The sequence below is a fragment of the Choloepus didactylus genome, chromosome 19 (genome assembly GCF_015220235.1).
Source record: "Choloepus didactylus isolate mChoDid1 chromosome 19, mChoDid1.pri, whole genome shotgun sequence".
Classification (NCBI taxonomy): domain Eukaryota; kingdom Metazoa; phylum Chordata; class Mammalia; order Pilosa; family Megalonychidae; genus Choloepus; species Choloepus didactylus.
The window spans coordinates 38,260,084-38,280,421 of NC_051325.1; positions in this window are offsets into that span (position 1 = coordinate 38,260,084).

Here is a 20,338-nt window from a genome sequence, read left to right on the forward strand (position 1 = left end):
AGTCTTTATCATATCCCACTCCTGCCAATGTTTCGAAAGGTTTTTTTTCCTACTGTATTGCACTGGGGAAAGGAAGGGAGTTGTATTTATTGGCCACCCAGAATGCACCAGGTGTTTTGTTTGTTTTTTTACTTTTTTTTTTTTTTTAAGAGAAGTTGTGGGTTTTCAGAACAATCATACATAACATACAGGATTCCCATACACCACCATACCACCAACAGCTTGCATTGGTGTGGAACATTTGTTAACAATTAATGATAGCACATTTTTATTATAATTGTACTATTAAGTCCATGGTTTAACTTGGGTTCCCTGTTTATGTAGTGGAGTTCCATGGATTTTTTTTTTTTTTTAATTTTCTGTTACTATATATACAATCTAACAGTTCCCCTTTTAATCATATTCAGATGTATATTTCAATGCCAGGTGTTTTATATAGTATAACTCATAGCACCCTGCAGCTCTCTCCACAGAGCTCCCTCCACAGCCATCTTAAAGATGAGGAAACTGGAGCGGAGAGAATGGCTTGCCCGGGGTCTCACAGCAGGAGCGCAGGTCTCTGACTCAAAGACTGCTCTTTGCACTCTGCATTCCGCAGGGATCCTGGAGGGGCCTGTTCCCCCAGTTGAGCTCGTCCTGGGTCAGCGTCCACCTTCCCTTGGGCGTGTGCGCTCAGAGGTCCTCCAGGGTTCCCAAAACGTGCCTGCCACACGGCGAGGGTCTAGGCACCCGCCATCCCCCTCCCTCCCCGAAACCATGCATTTACTTTTTATTCGGTTTTTTCTTTTGGTCTTTTGTTTCTTGTTACACAGGAAAAAGATTCAAACTGTATAGTGGAAAACTTGAATTCTCCCTTCATTGTCCTTCCCTCTCCACGTTCTCCATGGCATGCATTCTTCCATCTAGCAAAACTGTTCCATTTCTCCAGCGAAGCTACCTTAATGGTATCAGGGGAGTAAAGCATGTATCCTAGGAGCCTAGGGGTATGTTTATAAAGCTGGGCAAATTTTCTTCAGTCTTCTACTTTAAGGAAAGATCATAGCAATTTTCTTCTCTGTAATATATCCATATTTGTCTAATATAAAAATAATCCTTTCATATAATTTTCCCAAAGTCTTCATTCAAGTAAAATTGATTCTCTGAGAAAGCACCACATGTTTGCCCTGACTCTGTGGGCCTAAGAAGCACACCCCGGAGCAAAATGGTCGCCATGTGGCAGGCACTTAGCTCAGAATTGGTGTCTTAAACTGAGGTTTGGCCACCAGTATCTTCCCATTGTTCTTAGATGCTGACTGAGACCGGGATCCTAGTCTAAGGTTCCTCTTTCCTGGCTTGAGTTTCTCCAAAAAGGATAATGGGGGTAGAAGGTCTGATTATAATAAATTACCCTGGGAGGCTAGATCAGGTTCCAAGAGGATGACAGGGAAAACCAGAGGGCAGGTCGGTATCGCAGGGGAGAGGCGGTGGTCTGGCTCCAGGGGAAGGGCTAGGAATGGATGTGGGGCTCGTCCCTTTCCCTTAACCCCTCCTCCACCACCCCCCTTCTTTGTCTTAAAGTTGCCCATTCTAAAACTTCCTCATCAGCATCCTGGAAAAGAGTTTAGGCTCCATCTGGCTTTGGGGAAAACCAGGTGAATCATGAAATAAGGTGTTCTGCCTCTCCATCACCTGGGCAATGGGATTCAAACATTGGAAAGTTTCCCACAGGAGCCCACCTTGGATGGAATATGGGTTTGTAATGTGGCATGTATAACTCTGGGCTTCTCTTAACATGTAAAAATTCAGATTTTTAAAATCCTAAATAATGGTATTCCACATAGAAAGTCCTAGTGTTTCTGTACCTAAAAGGTAGGGAGTGTATGGGAATATAGTACCCATTAAAGTTAGAAACTGACACCTGTCTTGGGCATGGGGAAGGGTGTGGTTTCTGGAATTTAGAAGTACATTTGCCAAAATAACAATCCAGGTGTGCCCATCCTAGGCATTTCATTATGCAAACTTTCAAGCATTTAAAAAAGTTAATTGTCTGCTCTGCACCTAAAGTCTCAGTTAACATTTTGCTATATTTCTTTGTCATATATCTATCCATTCCTCCATCCATCCATTTTATGTTTTGATGTATTTCAAAATGCACTGTTGCCAACAGCAGTACACACCCCTAAACACTAAGGCATGCCTATCACTATTAATTTTTTTAACTTGTTGAGTGGTTGTTAAAATTGATATACAGTGAAATGCACAGATTTTCAGGGTATCATTTGATTTTTGACAAATGGTTAATGCCTGTGCAACCTAACCCTCTTTCAAGCCAGCATTACCCCGGAAAGTGTGTGTTGCTTTCTGGGCAAAACGCCACCTGCATTCCCCAGAAGTGGCCGTGGTCTGATTTGCTTCAGGTGAGATTCTTCCCCAAGACGGTACAACATACTGGGGTCCCTGAGATGGGAGCGGGGTGGCAATTCAAGGAAATGATTTTCAGGAAAGTGCTGCGGGTGCCACTCGCTCTGCCTGTCCATTCATCCCTCCACCCCAGCGCTTGCCCCTGGTCCTGGAATCTGGTGTTCCTCTGTGAGCTGGTATTGCCTTTGCTCTAAAAATGAAATTTAAAAACACTCCAGGGATTACAGCTTCTCTCCCCTTTCATATTTGATTCTCAAACCAACTGTTCGTTCTGTACATTTTAAATTGAGAATCCTAAACAAACATTCCACACCAAATTCAAGTTATAGTTGGGCTCTGTTTACTAAATGTCACTATTTACTAAAAAGAAAAACAGAAATGAAGCACTCATAAATTCAGTCATTGCAGCGGTGGAAATCACTAAGTTGCCAAACACACAGAACTGTTAGACACAATCTAACACAAGGTGAAGCAGTCACCCCTAGCCTCTGGGTGGTGAGACTCAGCACATCGAAAGCCTCTAAAAATTGTCCTCTTATTTCCAGCTTTTTTATAGGCTAAAGGTCTATGACATCACTCCCAGCGTTCTTGTTTCAAAATCCCACATGGTCTTGTTCCTCTCATTTGCACATAGCAACTGTTGTCTTGGGGCTTCAGCTGAAACAGATGAAAATAATTCCCCCATCCTGGTTCACAAGAAATACATGTTAAAGACTTTGCTTAAATAGGCAAAGTGAAATAGGGAGTTTCATGGTATAAAGACTGAGTTTGAGTAACTTTTTGACATGCAAGACTGTCATTTGATTTTTGGGTATTAGATTGTCATATGTATCTAGGGAAAATATGAACGAAAGTAGGAGATTCCTGTATTCTTTCTTTACAGTAATCTTCCTTTACAAAGTAAGAAAGCTTCTTTCATTCAGTGAATTCATGTAATTTAGTTAAGGGCTACCCCAGTCTACACATGAAGAAAAAGTCAATTAATTAAAAACAAAAAACCCCTACGCTTGGGCTCCACTGCAGACGAATTAAATCAGAATCCTTGAGCGTGGACCCTGGTCATCAGTAGCTTTTAAAAAGCTCTCCAGGTTTCTGCAACATTGAGCCAGGGTTGAAAACCATAAACACAGGGCCTTACAGGCCAAAAATATCAGGAAGAACTGTTGAAAGATTAAAAATATAAAGGGGATAAATTCAACGGAAAGGTGCAAAATAAAGTTGAGGAAATCTAGAAAGTAGAAGAAAAGAAAGACAGAAAATGGAGGAAAAACTTTAAGGATCTGTTCTGGATATTCAACATCTGATTAACAGGAGTCCCAGAAAGAGAAAACAAGGAGGAAATTATCAATGAGAAACTATAAGAAAATTTTCAGAACTAAGGACAAGAATTTTCCAGTTGAAAGATCTTAGTGTCCAGAACAATTATTTTTTAAGAGACCCATTCTGGGACCCATCTTCGTGAAATTTCAGATTATGGACAGACACAATCCAGAGGAAAAAAACAACAACAGGAGACATACATTAGGATTACGAATCAAACAGCATTGGCTATCCCAGCAACATCATCAGAAACCAGAAGAGAGTGGAGCAGTGCCCTCAAGAGTTTAAGAGAAATTTATTTACAGCCCAGCATTCTAGACCCAGCCCAACTATTAGTCAAGTGTAAGATAATGTATTTTCAGACACACAAGCCACATGTATTTATCTCCCATGTACCCTTTTTCAGGAAGCTAATGAAGAATGTACTTCACTAAAACAAATGAAAAAAAGAAAGAGTAAGACCATGGGATCCAGCCAATTAGACTCCAATACAATAGACAAAGGAATATTCCAGGATAATGGTGAAGAGCCCTGGGCAGTAAACCTAAAGAGCAAGTCCTGAGTAGGTAGAGTCAGAGGGATGTTACCAAGAAGAAGAAACAGATGGATTATCCAATGTATTTGAATGTATTTGGAGATTTTTAGTTCTGCCAAAGGTTTGGGGATAACTTAGTTATTGGAAAATGAAACAAACAAGAAAGATAAAATTAAGCCAACATTCCAGGAAATAAAAAATTATACAATAAAAAGTGAATCCAGGGTATATGATGTGTCTCAGCTGTGGATAATAGTTACGTTGGCAGAATATTAGAAACCCTGAATGGTGCTGTAACTGGTAGGGGGTGGGAAGAGTGAGAAAATAAGAGTCAAATCACCTTCCATGGTAAGAATTCAAGAAATAGCAGGAAAACTATGGTGCTTAGAAACAAAGTAAATATCAGAAGGAATAGCTGCAAGTATTTAAAGGGCTATTTGAATTTTTTTATATTACAAGTATTTGGGTAAAGTTTAATTTTAAAAAGTTTGTAATAACCTAAAGATATGCTTGTAATACGATGAACCAGTGCTTCTCAGCCCTTTTCTAATGAAGTAACTATTGAGAATGTTTATCTAGAACTCCAGGGTGAATCTGGAAGTGTAGATCAAAGGGAACCCACCACAAGCATGAAATATCTTTGAAATATCCCATTATCTTTAAAATTTTACATAAATTTTGCATTCTAGTGATTAAGGAGAATGCAGGGGCCCAAGTGGAATCTGGAGACTAGTTAGCCAGGTGAGAACTAATGGTGGCTTGAACAGGAGGTGGGAGGTTCCAGAGGGAGAGGGTGTGGTTTTAAGGCTGTGAATTTCCAGAACATGTCTCTGCTGGTGGGAGATGTTGAGGGGCTTCTTAGGGGAGCAAAGTCCATGAGGGGGTGAGGACGGATGGCCTCAGACAGGAGCAGGAACAGCTGTTCCATTCCAACCAGAGGGGAGGCAAGGGAGGGGCACACAGGACAGGTGCAAGATCTCAGTGACAAGTGAGGGCAGGAGAGCATGAGTATTGGAGATAGAAGGAGAGGAGAAGGCAGGAATAAGCCTCTCAGTGAATAGAAATCACATTTACTGAAAGTGTTTGCGACAGTTGGGCAGCTTGGGAGGCCCAGCTGAGCTTTGTTGTCATTAACCCTAAGAGCAGACATGTTGACCGGAGTCAGCATTTTTGCATCATCTTTTCCAGCCATGGATGCAGCTGCATAACTAGCTGACAGCTGGGTTTAACCAGGACTGATTTTGCCAGATGGATTCAGCAGAAGGAGAAAGTTAGGAGCTTTTGGAAGTGATTATCATGATGGGTAGTGGAATTTGTGCTGGGCAAGGAAGTGGAGGCAGGTGGGAGGTGGGAGTCTTGATGGGTTAGCTGTTAACAGAAGGGATACCCGGATAAACAAGCTGGGAGGATAGGAGGTGGTGGTCAGTGTGGGTGCCCTGAACGTGCATCTGCAGAGGAGAGGCATTGGTGAGTGTGCCGAGAGTGGGCAGGGAAGTGGGGGGCTAAGGTGAAGGGGAGGAACAGGTTCCTGGAGACACTGCCTTTGTCCAGGGGGGGAAGCTGACCTGGAGAGGTAGCAGTGGAGAGGGACAGGAGGAGATGGATGGGTTTGAGGGAAACTTGGGATAGATTTGAGGGGACTGGGGGAGTGACTGGATTTTGGGGGTGGGGTGGAGGATGGGGGAGGCTAAATTCAGTGGAAGCCTGTTAGGCTGGGGTGGTGGGATGCATGGACAGGTGGGGATTATCTGGAGGAGCGTATTTGGGGGAAGAGGTGACTCATTTGGATGTGAAGACAGGAGGAGGATGGAGGGTGGCCACCCTGACCCTGTCATTCAGGGAAGTGGGGTTAGAGCTGGAGAGGCCTGAGCATTCCCCCGGTGAGACAAGAGGAGGAGAATAAGGGGAAAGCTAGGTCCTAAACCCCATGGTGGTCAATGGGGTTGGTGGTCATGGCCTCTGCTTCCCCAGTGAAGCCACAGAGTCTTTGGGGAGTGTGGGGTGGGCAGGCAGTGCCAAGAGGCTTGGGGGACCCCTGGATGGGTTCCAATCCCTCCAGTTTTTTCGAAAATTCCACTTAAAGCCTGTAAAGAATAACCAATCCTCACTTGGAGACAATGGTGCTGACACAGGCCTCACCCCTCCCGGGTCCTCCCACTGTGAGGCCCGTTTCAAAGTGCACTTGTCACCTGAATCCTGTCACCTGAATCCAGGCAGCGCTGCAGAGTGGTGCTGAGGTTGTGCCACCTGATCCCAGGTCACCCACTAATTCTCAACCTCAGAGGTAGGTTCTGTTACTGTCTCCATTTGAAGCTGAGGAAACTGGCTCCAGGGGGAAAGAATTTGTTCTGAGTTACCCAGTAAGTGGTAAAACCTTCATCATGTAGAGGAGTAAACAGAGGCTCAGAGAGGGATTGTGACCTGCCTGCCAGTCACAACAGTGACTGGGCCAGGGGTTGTGCCACCCTCGTGTGACAAGCCAGCCAAGGGGAAGCTAAGCCAGCCAAGGGGAAGCTAAACCAGCTCTCTGTCTGTTCTTGGGAAGGGGGGTGATGCTTGACCACAGTTGCTGAGGTGAAACTGTTTCCCCAGTCACCCCAGTGGTCCTCTCTATTTCCCTTAGCACCCAGCAGTGTTGCTTGGCACAGACCCTACACATAGTCTAGAGGGGGAGGCAGACCCTCAGCTGGACAGTGGCCTGGAGAAATGGCTGGGGGAGGGCAAGAGGCTGCCCAGAGGAGCAGTCACTCCTTTAGCAGTAATTACCACGCATCCCACCCCATGAAGGTGTTGGGATACAGCAGGAACCAAACATAAAAACCCTGCCCTTAAGGGACTTGCATTTTAGTGGACAGGAGAAAGAAAGTTTTTAAAAAATATAAAGCACATTAAATTTGAAACCATGAGATACTACTACACACCCTCCACAATGGCTAAAATTAAAAAGACTGACACCACCAAATGTTTACAGGGATGCAGAGCAACTGGAACTGCCATATATTGTTAGTGGGAGTCTAAAGTGGAGAAACCACTTGGCAAAAGGTCTCGTAGCTTCTTGTAAAGCTAAACACACAACCCCTCTATGACCCAGACATTCCACTCCTAGTTATTCCTGCAAGTGAAACAAAAAAAAAAATATGTCTACACAAACCGTTAGAGGAATGTGCATAGCAGTTTTAACCTATTTGGCAACATGTAAGAATGGTCTGCTGATCCCTGAACAACATCGATGAACCTCAAAGACATTATGTTGACTAAAAGAGGCCAGATAACCCACTGTATGAGTCTATTTAGATGAAGTTTTAGACCAGGTGAGACTAATCGCTGGTTGCTTCTGGGGGCCAGGGGTGGGGACTGACTGGGAAGGGGCAAGAGGGAGTTTCTGGGCTGATGGGCAGGTTCTGTATCTTGACAGGGGTTGTATTACACAGTTTGTTTAAACTCATCAAACGGTATGCTTAGAATCTGTGTTCCAATGGATGTAAGACCCAAAAGCAAATATTGATTGATATGCACACTGAAGGGATGAAGGATAAAGTGAACTGATGTCTCCAGTTTACTTTGAAATGCACCAAAAAAATAAGGTGGGTGGAGAGACAGATGGATAGATTGTGATAAGTGTTAACTGAGAGAAGGGAACGGTGGGTATATGGGTGGTCACTGCATGATTATTTAAAATTCTCTGTATGCTTGAAGTTTTCAAGGGACAGCAAGTTCAGAAAGGCCCCAAGGCACAAGCGAGTCTGGGGGTCCCTGGAATTGTGAGGAGGCCTGTGTGCTGAGGGGGCAAGGGGGACGGCCCAGGAGGGAGCCAGATGCCGAGGCCTCAGTGTCTGGCTTTGACCCTGAACGGGCAGGTGCAGGGACAGAGACATCCCCTTTCTGCCAGCCCAGGGTCACTGTTGGCGCTGTAGTGAGGCAGACAGGAGGGGCCAAGGAGACAGTGGCAGTCGTCTCAGCGAGATGTCAGAAAAAACTGCCCCAGACAACGCGAAACAGGGAGTGACATTATTCGGGGAAGAGAGTAGAACCCCACCCTGTGAAAACCAAGGGCAGCCAGCATTTGAAAGGCTGGGAGAGGGCTGGAGGAAAAGCACTGGAAAATAGTAATGGGGGTTGATCTCAGGGATGGGTGAGGGATTTGCTGAGGTTGCGATTAGGACCACTTGGTTCTGAATGTTTTCCTTTGCAGTCATCAGACCACCTGGAGTCTGCAGGGGCCCAGAAAGAGGAGGGAGATAAGGAACTACCCAGTTAGGGGCCTCTCAGGCACCTGATAGTGTGAAGGGGGCGAGAGTAATATTTAGAACAGTTAGGGTCTGAAGTTGTCTTTTATTTCCTTTTTTCTCCCCCTTTGCAGTCTAAGTTGTTTTTCTAAGCTGCAAGATTAGTTTCAAGGTAGTCAGGTCGAGGAAAGGAGCAGGTGGGAGGGAGCAGGTAGGGATGTGCAAGGGGTAAGGCTGGCAGCCGGGTCAGAGAGGTGATGGCCGGTGGCTCTGAGCAGAGGGGAGGCAGTGGTGGTGGAGGGAGGTGGCAGATTCTGGAGCTATTGTGAAGGTGGAATGAAGAGGATTTGAAGATGAATTAGATTTGGTGAGTGAAGGAGAGAAAGGACTCGAGGACAATTCCAAGGTTTTTGGCCTGAAAAACTAAGACAGAGATTACAAGTAGAGGAAGTTGAGGTGAGGGAAGAGCATAGATTCGTTTTGGGCAGGTCAAGTTTGAGACGGACAAAGCCTTTCAAGTGGAGATGGAGTGGCCAGGCCCTTGGATTCAGGAGAGTCTGGGGCATGAGGAGGAGTCAGAGGAAGGCAGAAGGAGGGAGCGGCAGGCGCTGGCTGCAGGAGGGAGGAAGGGCAAGCACAGACCCTGCCATCCAGAGGGCGGGGCCCCCTCCCCACCTCGGCCCAGGGCTTAGTCTGAAACACGAGGCGTAACCACCTCCCCAAGGCCATGGCTGACCCAGTTCTTTCTGCTGCTCTTAATTCATGGTGCTGAGCATGAGTCTCCTATGACGTTGTGAGATGTGTCCACTTCGATGCATACAGCTCTAATTCAAGGGTTGGCACGCTAAGGCACTCGCGCCAAATCTGCCTGTTTTAGTAAATAGTTTTATTGGAACACAGCTATGCCCATCTGCGCTGCCTGTGGCTGCTTTCTGGCTACAAGAGCAGAATTGAGTAGCCGCGACTGAGACCATATAGCCCTCAAAGCCTAAATTATTGACAGGAAAAGTTTACCAACCCCTCCCTGCTCTCTGTCTCATAACAATGTGTGGGGTTCTGTTATGGGAATATACAAGATATTTAGTTGCTAAAACATTGAGGCAATTTCCAAGTTTTTGCTGTTAAAATGCTACAATAAAGATTATTAACCATGTCTCCTCGGGCTCATGTGTACACCTACAAGAATTCCTGGTTTGTGGGATATGGGCATCTTCAGTTGGGCAGATGTTGCCAAATTGCTCTCCACTGTGGCTGAAATCACTTACACTCCCATCGGCAGGGTAGAATTCCCATTTTTCCATGTTCTTGAACTTGGTGCCATGTGTTGTCAGACTTTTTTGGTTACCAAGCTTTTATTACTTCTGTTTGCAGATTCCCTTGGATGTTCTAGCTGTGAATTATAGTTTAGCTACTTCCTGTCCAATCCTTAATAATTTTCTTTTTCTTGCCTTTGTTCCTGACTTTAAAAGGAACGTGCTTCACCATATATCATGTTTTTTTACCATTAACTATGATGTTTACAGCAGGTTTTGGGGTTTTTATCTTTGCAGAATTCACGTAGGATGTGACCTAGACTTGTGTGTGTGTGTGTGTGTGTTTTGGGGGGGGGGGTGCTGTAGATTCTTTTTTAAAATTTGTAATGTACGTAACATAAAATTACCACTTTAACTTTTAAGTATACAATTCAGTGGCATTAATGACCTTCAAAATGTTGTGCAATTGTTGCCACCATCTGTTACTAAAACTTTTCATCACCCCAAAGAGAAACCCTGTGCTGATAAAGCAATAACTACCTTCTCCCCTCCCCACCCCCCACCCCCTCCCTGCACCTGCCCCCCAGACTCTGGTAACCTCTAATCTGCCTTCTATCTCTATGAATTTGCTTATTGTCTTCTTCCATATGTCTTAGAAGCTTTATGGTATAGGGCTACTTAGTCTTTTAAATTTTTTTTTAAACTTTTATTGTGTTACCATATATACAGCACAATTTCCCATTTTAACCACTTTCATGTATACAGTTCAGTGATATTAATTACATTCATATGATTGTCACCATCACCGCTATCCATTACCAAGATTTCTTCATCATCCCAAACAGAAACTCGGTATCCATTAACTAGTGACTCCTCATCGCCCGCCCCCACTCCACCCCCAGTCCCTGGTAAACTATAATCTTTCTGTCCAAGTATTTGCTTACTCTAGGTGTCTCATATAAGTGAAATCATACGATATCTGTGTGTCTGGCTTATTTCACTCAACATAATGTCTTCAAGGTTCATCCATGTTACAGTACGTGTCAGAGCTTCATTCTTTGTCTGCAAATTCCATTGTAGGTATGTACATTTTATTTATCCATTCATCTGTCGATGGACAGTTCGGTTGCTTCCTCCTTTTGGTTATTGTGAATATTGCTGCTATGAACATTAGTATACAAATACCTGTTCAAGTATCTGCTTTCAATTCTTCTGGGCATTTATCTAGAAGTGGGATTGCCAGCTCTTATGGTAATTCCACACTTAACTTTTAGGAACTGTCGAACTGTTCCTCTTCAAACTTTTCCACAGTGACGGCACCATTTTACACTCCCACCAGCAATGTATGAGGGTTCCTGTCTCTCCACATCCTCCCCAACATGTTATGTTTTTTGTTTTTTTTTTTTTAAATAGTGACCCTAGTGGGTAAGAGGTGGTATGTCATTGTGGGTTTTCGTGTATGTGTGTCTATTAGGATGATCATGTGTTTTTTTAAATACATTTTTTATTGTGAAATATAACGTATATACAGAACAGTGATAGCTTTTGAAATATAGGTTTAACGACTAGAGAGCAAATTTCAAATAACATTATGGGTTATACTTCCACAATTTCAGTTATTTCCTTATTGTGAAATATATATACAGAAAGGTGATAACCCTCAAAGTACGATTTAAGAAGTAGTTACATAGGTAATTCCAAAGAATGTTATGGGTTACAGTTCCACAGTTTCAGTTATTTCTTTCTAGCTATTCTAAAACCCTAGCATCTAAAATATATATATTTATGTAAAGATTCAGTATTCATAATCCTTTGTTAAACCCTATCTTGTCTGTTGCTACCTCTTTCTCTTGTTTAATCACTTTCTCGATCCTCAGGGATATCTAGTGATGTCTAGGGGTGTCAGTGACCACCCTAACTTGTTCATATTAAAAACTGGCATCGACATTACGGGGAAGGGGGATGCATCTGGTTGATGTTCTTGGAGAGGCTGTTGCCTCTGGGTTTTGGTGCTTATCTGGCATAGGAACACTTTGGTGTATTTAAGTTTCTAAAAAGTAAACATAGTGAGTGAAACTTTTATAGAGCCTCAGATAGGGACCTAGGTATTTCAGGACTACTGTTGGTTAGGGCTTGGCATACTGTGGCCATTTGGGATATCTGGCTGGAGCTTGCATAAGAGTAATCTACAGGATAGCCTCTCAACTCTATTTGAAATCTCTTAGCCAATGTAACCTTATTTTGTTTCCTTTCTTTTCCCCCTTTTGGTCAAGAAGGCCTTTTCAATCCCTTGAAACTAGGCTCATTGTGTTTTTGTTTTTGTTTTATTTTATTTTATTTTATTGAGATTGTTCACATACTATACAATCATCCAAAGATCCAAAGTGTACAATCAGTTGCCCATGGTACCATGATACAGTTGTGAATCCATCACCGCAATAATTTTTTTTTTAATTTTTAGAACATTTTCATTACTCCAGAAAAGAAATAAAGAGAACTCGAATCCTCCCATATTCCTAACCAACCCCCCTCCATTGTTGACTCGTAGTATTGGTATAGTACATTTGTTACTGTTGAAGAAAGAATGTTAAAATACTACTAACTGTAGTACATAGTTTGCAATAGGTATATTTTTTCCCTAAGTACCCCTCTATTATTAACTTCTAGTTATAGTGTCATACATTTGTTCTAGATCATGAAAAAGATTTCTAATATTTGTACAATTAATCAGACATTGTCCACCACAAGATTCACTGTTTTATACCCTCCCATATTTTAACTCCAACTTTCTTGTGTCATATATGACTCTAAGCTTCCCCTTTCCATCACATTCACACACCATTCAGCACTGTTATTCTCACAATAACGTGCTACTGTCACCTCTGTCCATTTCCAAACACTTAAGTTCAACCTAGTTAAACATTCTGCTCATAATAAGCAACTGTTCCCCATTCTTTAGCATCATTCTATGTCCTGGTAACTTACATTTCATGTCTATGAGTTTACATATTATAATTAGTTCATATCACTGAGACCATACAATATTTGTCCTTATGTGTTTGACTTATTTCACTCAGTATAGTGCCCTCAAGGTTTCTTTAACAAGTTTTTTTTTTTTAAATTAAATTCAGTTTTACTGAAATACATTCACACACCATACAATCATCCATGGTGTACAATCAACTGTTCACAGTACCATCATATAGTTATGCATTCATCACCCCAATCTATTTTTGAACATTTTCCTTACATCAGAAAGAATCAGAATAAGAATAAAAAATAAAAGTAAAAAAGAACACCCAAATCATCCCCCCCATCCCACTCCATTTTTCATTTAGTTTTGTCCCCATTTTTCTACTCATCCATCCATACACTGGATAAAGGGAGTGCGATCCACAAGATTTTCACAATCATACTGTCACCCCTTGTAAGCTATTTTGTTATACAATCGTCTTCAAGAGTCCAGGCTACTGGGTTGGAGTTTGATAACTTCAGGTATTTACTTCTAGCTATTCCAATACATTAAAACTTAAAAGGTGTTATCTATATAGTGCATAAGAATGTCCACCAGGGTGACCTCTTGACTCCATTTGAAATCTCTCAGCCACTGAAACTATTTCATTTCATTTTGCATCCCCCTTTTGGTCAAGAAGATATTCTCAATCCCATGATGCCGGGTCCAGATTCATCCCTGCGAGTCATATCCTGCATTGCCAGGGATATTTACACCCCTGGGAGTCAGGTCCCATGTAGTGGGGAGGGCAGTGAGTTCACCTGCTGAGGTGGCTTAGTTAGACTGAAAGAGAGAGAGAGAGAGAGGGCCACATCTGAGCAACAAAGAGGTACTCGGGGAGACTCTTAGGCACAATTTATATGCAAGTTTAGCCTTTCCTTTGCAGTAACGAGCTTCATAAGGGCAAGTCCCATGATAGAGGGCTCAGCACATCAAACCGCCAGTCCTCAATGTTTGTGACAACATCAGCATCAGTCCAGGTGAGGAAGTCCAACACCTCCGCATTTTCCCCAGCTCCTTAGGGGGGCTCTGCAAATATATTTTTATTCTCTGCCCAAATTACTTTGGGATGTGCCACTATTTCACTCTAACCTATACTAACCTACCATATCTCACTTCCTATTAAAAGTTCCATGTAATTGTGGTGTTTGAACAAACTGATTGTAGAGTTATACTGTTTAGAAAATATAGATTCTACACCAAATAGACATCTCTTCCCTTGGTCTCACATGGAAGTTGAAGTTTTAAAACACAGTCAGTTTCAACCTTTACCCTTTGGCCCAGTTTGCCCTAGTGTTAACCAGATCTGCTTCATTCATATCACTAATGGAAGTCTGTGCTCTTTTTCAGCTTTTTTTTTTTTTTTTTTTTAGCAGTTGCTGTATGCGTTAATACTGACATTCATATCTGCCGAGCTCTAGCTTTGAGTTTCAGGTGTCACACAGATACCCAATGTTGCAGAGACCAGGTTACACAATAAGGGATCAGCATCTCAAAGTTTGGAGATAGCCATTACAATTCAGGAATAGATGTGACTGCTGTAAGAGCTTACAATCTAGGGACCATTACAATAATTGTTCCCCTGTTAGGCTGTGTTCTAAGATTCAATTCTGAGTTTACGCATTGTAGTTAGCCCATATTGGTGAGGCATTATAGTGTTTGCCTTTGTTTTTGGTGTACTTCACTCAAAATGCTGTGTATAGGATCCATTCACCTTGTTGCGTGTCTCACAGCTTTACCCCTTCTCGTAGTTGCTCGATTTTCCATTGTATGCACACACCACAGTTCACCATTCTGTTCCTCAGTCTATGTACCCTTAGGCCACCTCCACCCCTTGCAAATCATGAATACTGCCTCCATGAACACCAGTGTGCAAATGTCCATGTCTCTGCTCTCAGATCTTCCAATTACATACCCCATAATGAAGCTGCAGGACCTTATGGCCCCACATACTTAGCTATTTGTGGAACCACCACACTGACCTCCAGAAAGGCTACACCATTCTACCTCCTCATCAACGGTAGATAGGTACATCTCTTCATGTTTTTTTCCAACACTTTTACTCCTATTTATATTCTTTTCCTACAATTTTATAGAATTATATTCACATACCATACATTTATCTACAGTGTACAGTTGTTCACCGTATCATCATAAAGTTGTATATTTATCACCACAATCAGCACTTGAACATATTGATTACTCCAAAAAAAAGGTGTTTGTTTTTTAGCAAATAATTAAAAAGATGATAAAAAGAAAAATAATATGTCATACAATACAATAGGAAGGACAGAAAACAACACCACTACCAAGAATCCCATACCCTCCCTTATATTCCCCTCTCATACACATTTAGCTTTGGTATATTGCCTTTGTTACATTTTATGGAAGCATATTACAGTTTTACTGTTGACCATAGACTCCAGTTTGCTTTGATTATGTTTTTTTCCTAAATACCATCCCTTTTTCAACACTCTGCATGGTTGACATTCATTTGTTCTCCCACATGTAAAAACATTTTTATATTGGTACATTTAGTATCAGTCATTGACCACTTCAGTTTTTGCCAAGTTATACAGTCCCAGTCTTCATCATCTGTCTTTACCTCTGGTGTCATACATTCCCCTATCCCGCCTCTTTCAGCTTTATTCACAGACATTTTTGTTCAGTATACTTACAATATTGTGCTACCATCACACAGTATTACGCTTTCTATTTCTGGATCTATACAATCAACCCTGCTAAACATTCTGTATTCCTTCAGCATCAAATGCCCAATCTCTACCCTCTTTCTATCTCCTGGTAGCCTGTGTTGTCAGCTTTTAACCCTCAAATTTTGTTCATTAATGTTTGTTCATATTAGTGAGACCATACAGAATCTGTCCTTTTGTTTTTTGGTAACTTCACTCAACATAATGTCCTCAAGGTTCATCCACCTTATTATATGTTCCATGTCTTTGTTCTGTCTCACAGCTGCATAATATTCCATCGTGTGTATATACCACAGTTTGTTTATCCACTCGTCCATTGATAGACATTTGGGCTGTTTCCATCTCTTGGCAATCGTGAATAATGCTGCAATAAACATCAGTTTACAAATGTCCGTTTGTGTCTTAACTTTCAGTTCATCTGAGTATATACCTAGCAATGGAATAGCTGGGTCATAAGGCAAATCTATATTTAGCTTCCTGAGGAACCTCCATACTGTCTTCCAGAGTGGTTGCACCATTCTGCATTCCCACCAACAATGAATAAGTGTGCCTCTTTCTCCACATCCTCTCCAGCACTTGTAATTTTCTGTTTTTTGAATAATGGCCATTCTGGTAGGTGTGAGATGATATCTCATTGTGGTTTTGATTTGCATTTCCCTAATAATCAGTGAAGTTGAGCATTTTTTCATATGTTTTTGAGCCATTTGTATTTCCCCTTCAGAAAAGTGTCTGTCCATGTCTTTTGCCCATTTTTTAATTGGGTTGCTTGTCTTTCTATTGTTGAGTTGTAGGATCCTTTTATATATTCGGGATATTAAGCTCTTATCTGATATGTGGTTTCCAAATATCATCTCTGATTGCATAGGTTGCCTTTTTACTTTTCTGACAAAGTCCTTTGATGTACAAAAGTTTAATTTTGAGGAGATCCCATTTGTCTATTTGTTCTTTGGTTGCTTGCGCCTTGGGTGTGAGGTCTAGGAAACCACCTCCTATCACAAGATATTGCCCTGCATTTTCTTCTAAGAGTCTTATGGTCTTAGTGCTAATGTTAGGTCTTTGATCCATTTCAAGTTAATTTTTGTATAAGGTGTGAGATAGGAGTCCTCTTTCATTCTTTTGGAAATGGATATCCAGTTCTCCAAAGACCATTTATTGAAGAGGCTGCTCTGTCCCAGTTGCTTTGGCTTGACTGCCTTATCGAAGATCAATTGTCCGTAGATGTGAGGGTCTATTTCTGAACACTCAATTCAATTCCGTTGGTTGGTATATCTATCCTTATGCCAGTACCATGCTGTTTTGACCACTGTAGTGTTGTAATATGTTTCAAAGTCAGGTAGTGTGAAACCTCCCACTTCATTCCTCTTTCTCAAGATATTTTTGGCTATTCGGGGCAACTTGCTCTTCCAAATAAATTTGGTTATTGGTTTTTCTATTTCTGTAAAATCAGTTGTTGGGATTTTAATTTGTATTGCATTAAATCTATAAATCAGTTTAGGTAAAATAGCCATCTTAACTATATTTAGTCTTCCAATCCATGAACATGGTATGTTCTTCCATTTTTTTAAGTCCTGTTCAATTTCTTTTCATAGTTTCTTATAGTTTTCTGTGTAAAGGTCTTTTGTGTCCTTGGTTAAGTTTATTCCTAAATAGTTGATTCTTTTGGTTGCTATTGTAAATGGAATTTTTTTCTTGATTTCCTCCTCTTGTTGCACATTCCTTGTGTATAGGAACACTACAGATTTTTGCATATTGATCTTGTAGCCTGCCACTTTGCTCTATTCATTGACTAGTTCTAGTAGATTTGCTGTAGATTTTTCTGGATTTTCTACATATAGAATCATGTCATCTGCAAACAGTGAAAGTTTTACTTCTTCCTCTCCAGTTTGGATACCTTTTATTTCTTTTTCTTGCCTAATTGCTCTAGCTATCACTTCCAAGATGATGCTGAATAACAATGGTGACAGTGGGCATCCCTGTCTTTTTCCTGATCTTAGAGGGAAAGCTTTCAGTCTCTCCCCATTGAGTGTGATGTTAGCTGTGGGTTTTTCATATATGGCCTTTATTATATTGAGAAAGTCCCCTTCTATTCCTATCCTTTGAAGTGTTTTCATCAGGAAAGGATGTTGAATTTTGTCAAATGCCCTTTCTGCATCAATCCAAATGATCATGTGGTTCTGCTTTGATTTATTGATGTGGTGTATTATATTAATTGATTTTCTTTTGTTGAACAAGTCTTGCATACCTGGAATAAATCCCACCTGGTCGTGGTGTATAATTCTTTTAATGTGCTGCTGGATTTGATTTGCAAGTATTTTCTTGAGGATTTTTGCATATATGTTCATTAAAGAGATTGGTCTATAATTTTTTTTCTTCTCTTTTTTTTTTTTTTTGTAGTTTCTTTGTCTGATTTTGGTATTAGGGTGATGTTAGCTTCATAGAATGAGTTAGGTAGATTTCCCTCCTCTTCCATTTTTTTGAAGAGTTTGAGCAGGATTGGTACTAATTCTTTCCTGAATGCTTGGTAGAATTCACATGTAAAGCCATCTGGTCCTGGGCTTTTCCTTTTTGGGAACTTTTTGATAACTGACTCAGTCTCTTTACTTGTGATTTGTTGAGGTAATCTGTTTCTTCTCAAGTCAATGTTGGTTGTTGATGCTTTTCTAGGAAGTTGTCCATTTCGTCTAAGTTGTCTAATTTATTAGCAGATAGTTGCTCACAGTATCTTCTCATCTGCTTAATTTCTGTAGGATCAGTAGTTATGTCTCCTTCCCATTTCTGATTGTACTTATTTGCATATGCTCTCTCTCTCTCTGTTTTTTTTGTGTGTTTTTTTTGTTGTTGTTGTTATCCTAGCTAGTGGTCCATCGATTTTACTGATTTTCTCAACCAACTTCTGGTTTTGTTGATTCTCTCTATTGTTTTTCTGTCCTCAATGTCATTTATTTCTGCTCTAATCTTGGTTATTTCTTCCTTTCTGCTTGCTTTGGGGTTAGTTTGCTGTTCTTTCTCTAATTCCTCCAGGTGAACAGTTAATTCTTCAATTTTGCTCTCTCTTCTCTTTTAATATAGGCATTTAGGGTAATAAATTTCCCTCTCAGCACTGCCTTTGCTGCATCCAATAAGTTTTGATATGTTGTGTTTCCATTGTCATTTGCCTCGAGATATTTACTAATTTCACTTGTAATTCCTTCCTTTACCCACTGGTTTTCGAAAAGGGTGTTGTTTAGCCTCCATATATTTGTGAATTTTACGAACTTCTGCCTGTTATTTCTTTCCAACTTCATTCCATTATGGTCCAAGAAAGTGTTTTGTATAATATCAATATTTTTAAATTTATTGAGACTTGCTTTGTGACCCAACATGTGGTCTATCCTAGAGAATGTTTCATGAGCACTTGAGAAAAAAAGTGTATCCTGCTCTTATTGGATGTAGTGTTCTATAAATTTCTGTCAAGTCTAGTTCATTTATTGTACAATTCAACATCTTTGTTTCTTTATTGATCTTCTGTCTAGATGTTCTATCCATTGATGAGAGTGGTGTATTGAAGTCTCCTACTATTGTAGAGGTGTCTATTTCTCCTTTCAGTGATCTCAGTGTTTGCCTCATGAATTTTGGGGCATTCTGGCTTGATGCATAAATATTTATGATTGTTATGTTTTCTTGATGAATTGACCCTTTTATTAATATATAATGTCCTTCTTTGTCTCTTTTAATTGTTTTACTTTTGAAGTCTAATTTGTCTGATATTAATATAGCTACTCCTGATTTTTTCTGGTTGTTTTTTGTTTGAAATATCTTTTTCCAACTTTTCAGTTTCAGTTTCTTTTTGTACTTGTGTCTAAAGTGAGTTCTTGTAGACAGCATATAGATGGGTCCTGTTTTAATCCATTCTGCCAGTCTTTGTCTTTTTATTGGGGAGTTTAATCCATTAACATTTATGGTTATTACTGTAAGGGCAGTACTTTCTTCTATCATTTTGTCTTTTGGATTTTATATGCCATATCTTATTTTTCCCTCTCTCTCCTTTTACATTTCCTGATAATCTTCATTTCTGCATTGTTCTCCAACTCTTTCTCTCTCTCTCTCTCTCCTGTCTTTTCCTATCAGCCTGTAGCACTTCTTTTAGTATTTCTTGTAGCGCTGATCTCTTATTCACAAACTTTCCATGTCTTTTTGTCTGAAAATATTTTAATCTCTCCCTCATTTTTGAAGGACAGATTTTCTGGATATAGAATTCTTGGTTGGCAGTTTTTCTGTTTCAGTGTCTTAAATATATCATGCCACTGTCTTCTCACCTCCATGGTTTCTGTGGAGAAATCTGTACATAGTCTTATGGAGCTTCCCTGGTATGTGATGGATTGCTTTTCTCTGGCTGCTTTGAGAATTCTCTCTTTGTCTTTGACATTGTACAATCTGATCAGTAAGTGTCTTGGAGTAGGTCTATTGGGATCTATTCTGTTTGGGGTATGCTGTACTTCTTGAATCTGTATTTTCTGTCTTTCATAAGAGTTGTGAAATTTTCAATGACTATTTCTTCTATTATTCTTTCTGCCCCTTTTCCCTTCTCTTCTCCTTCTGGGATACCCCTAACACGTATATTAGTGCATTTCATGTTGTTATTCAGCTCCCTAAAACCCTGCTCATATTTTTCCATTTTTTTTCACCATCTGTTTTTTTGTGTGTATGAATTCAAATGTCTTGTCTTCCAGTTCACTTATCCTTTCTTCTACCTGTTCAAATGTACTGTTGTGTCCCTCCATTGTGTTTTTCATCTCCTCCATTGTGGCCTTCATTCCCATTAGTTCTGCCATTTGTTTATTCAAGTTTATGAATTCTTCTTTATGGTCATCCAGTGTTGTCTTTGTATCCTTCATCTCTTT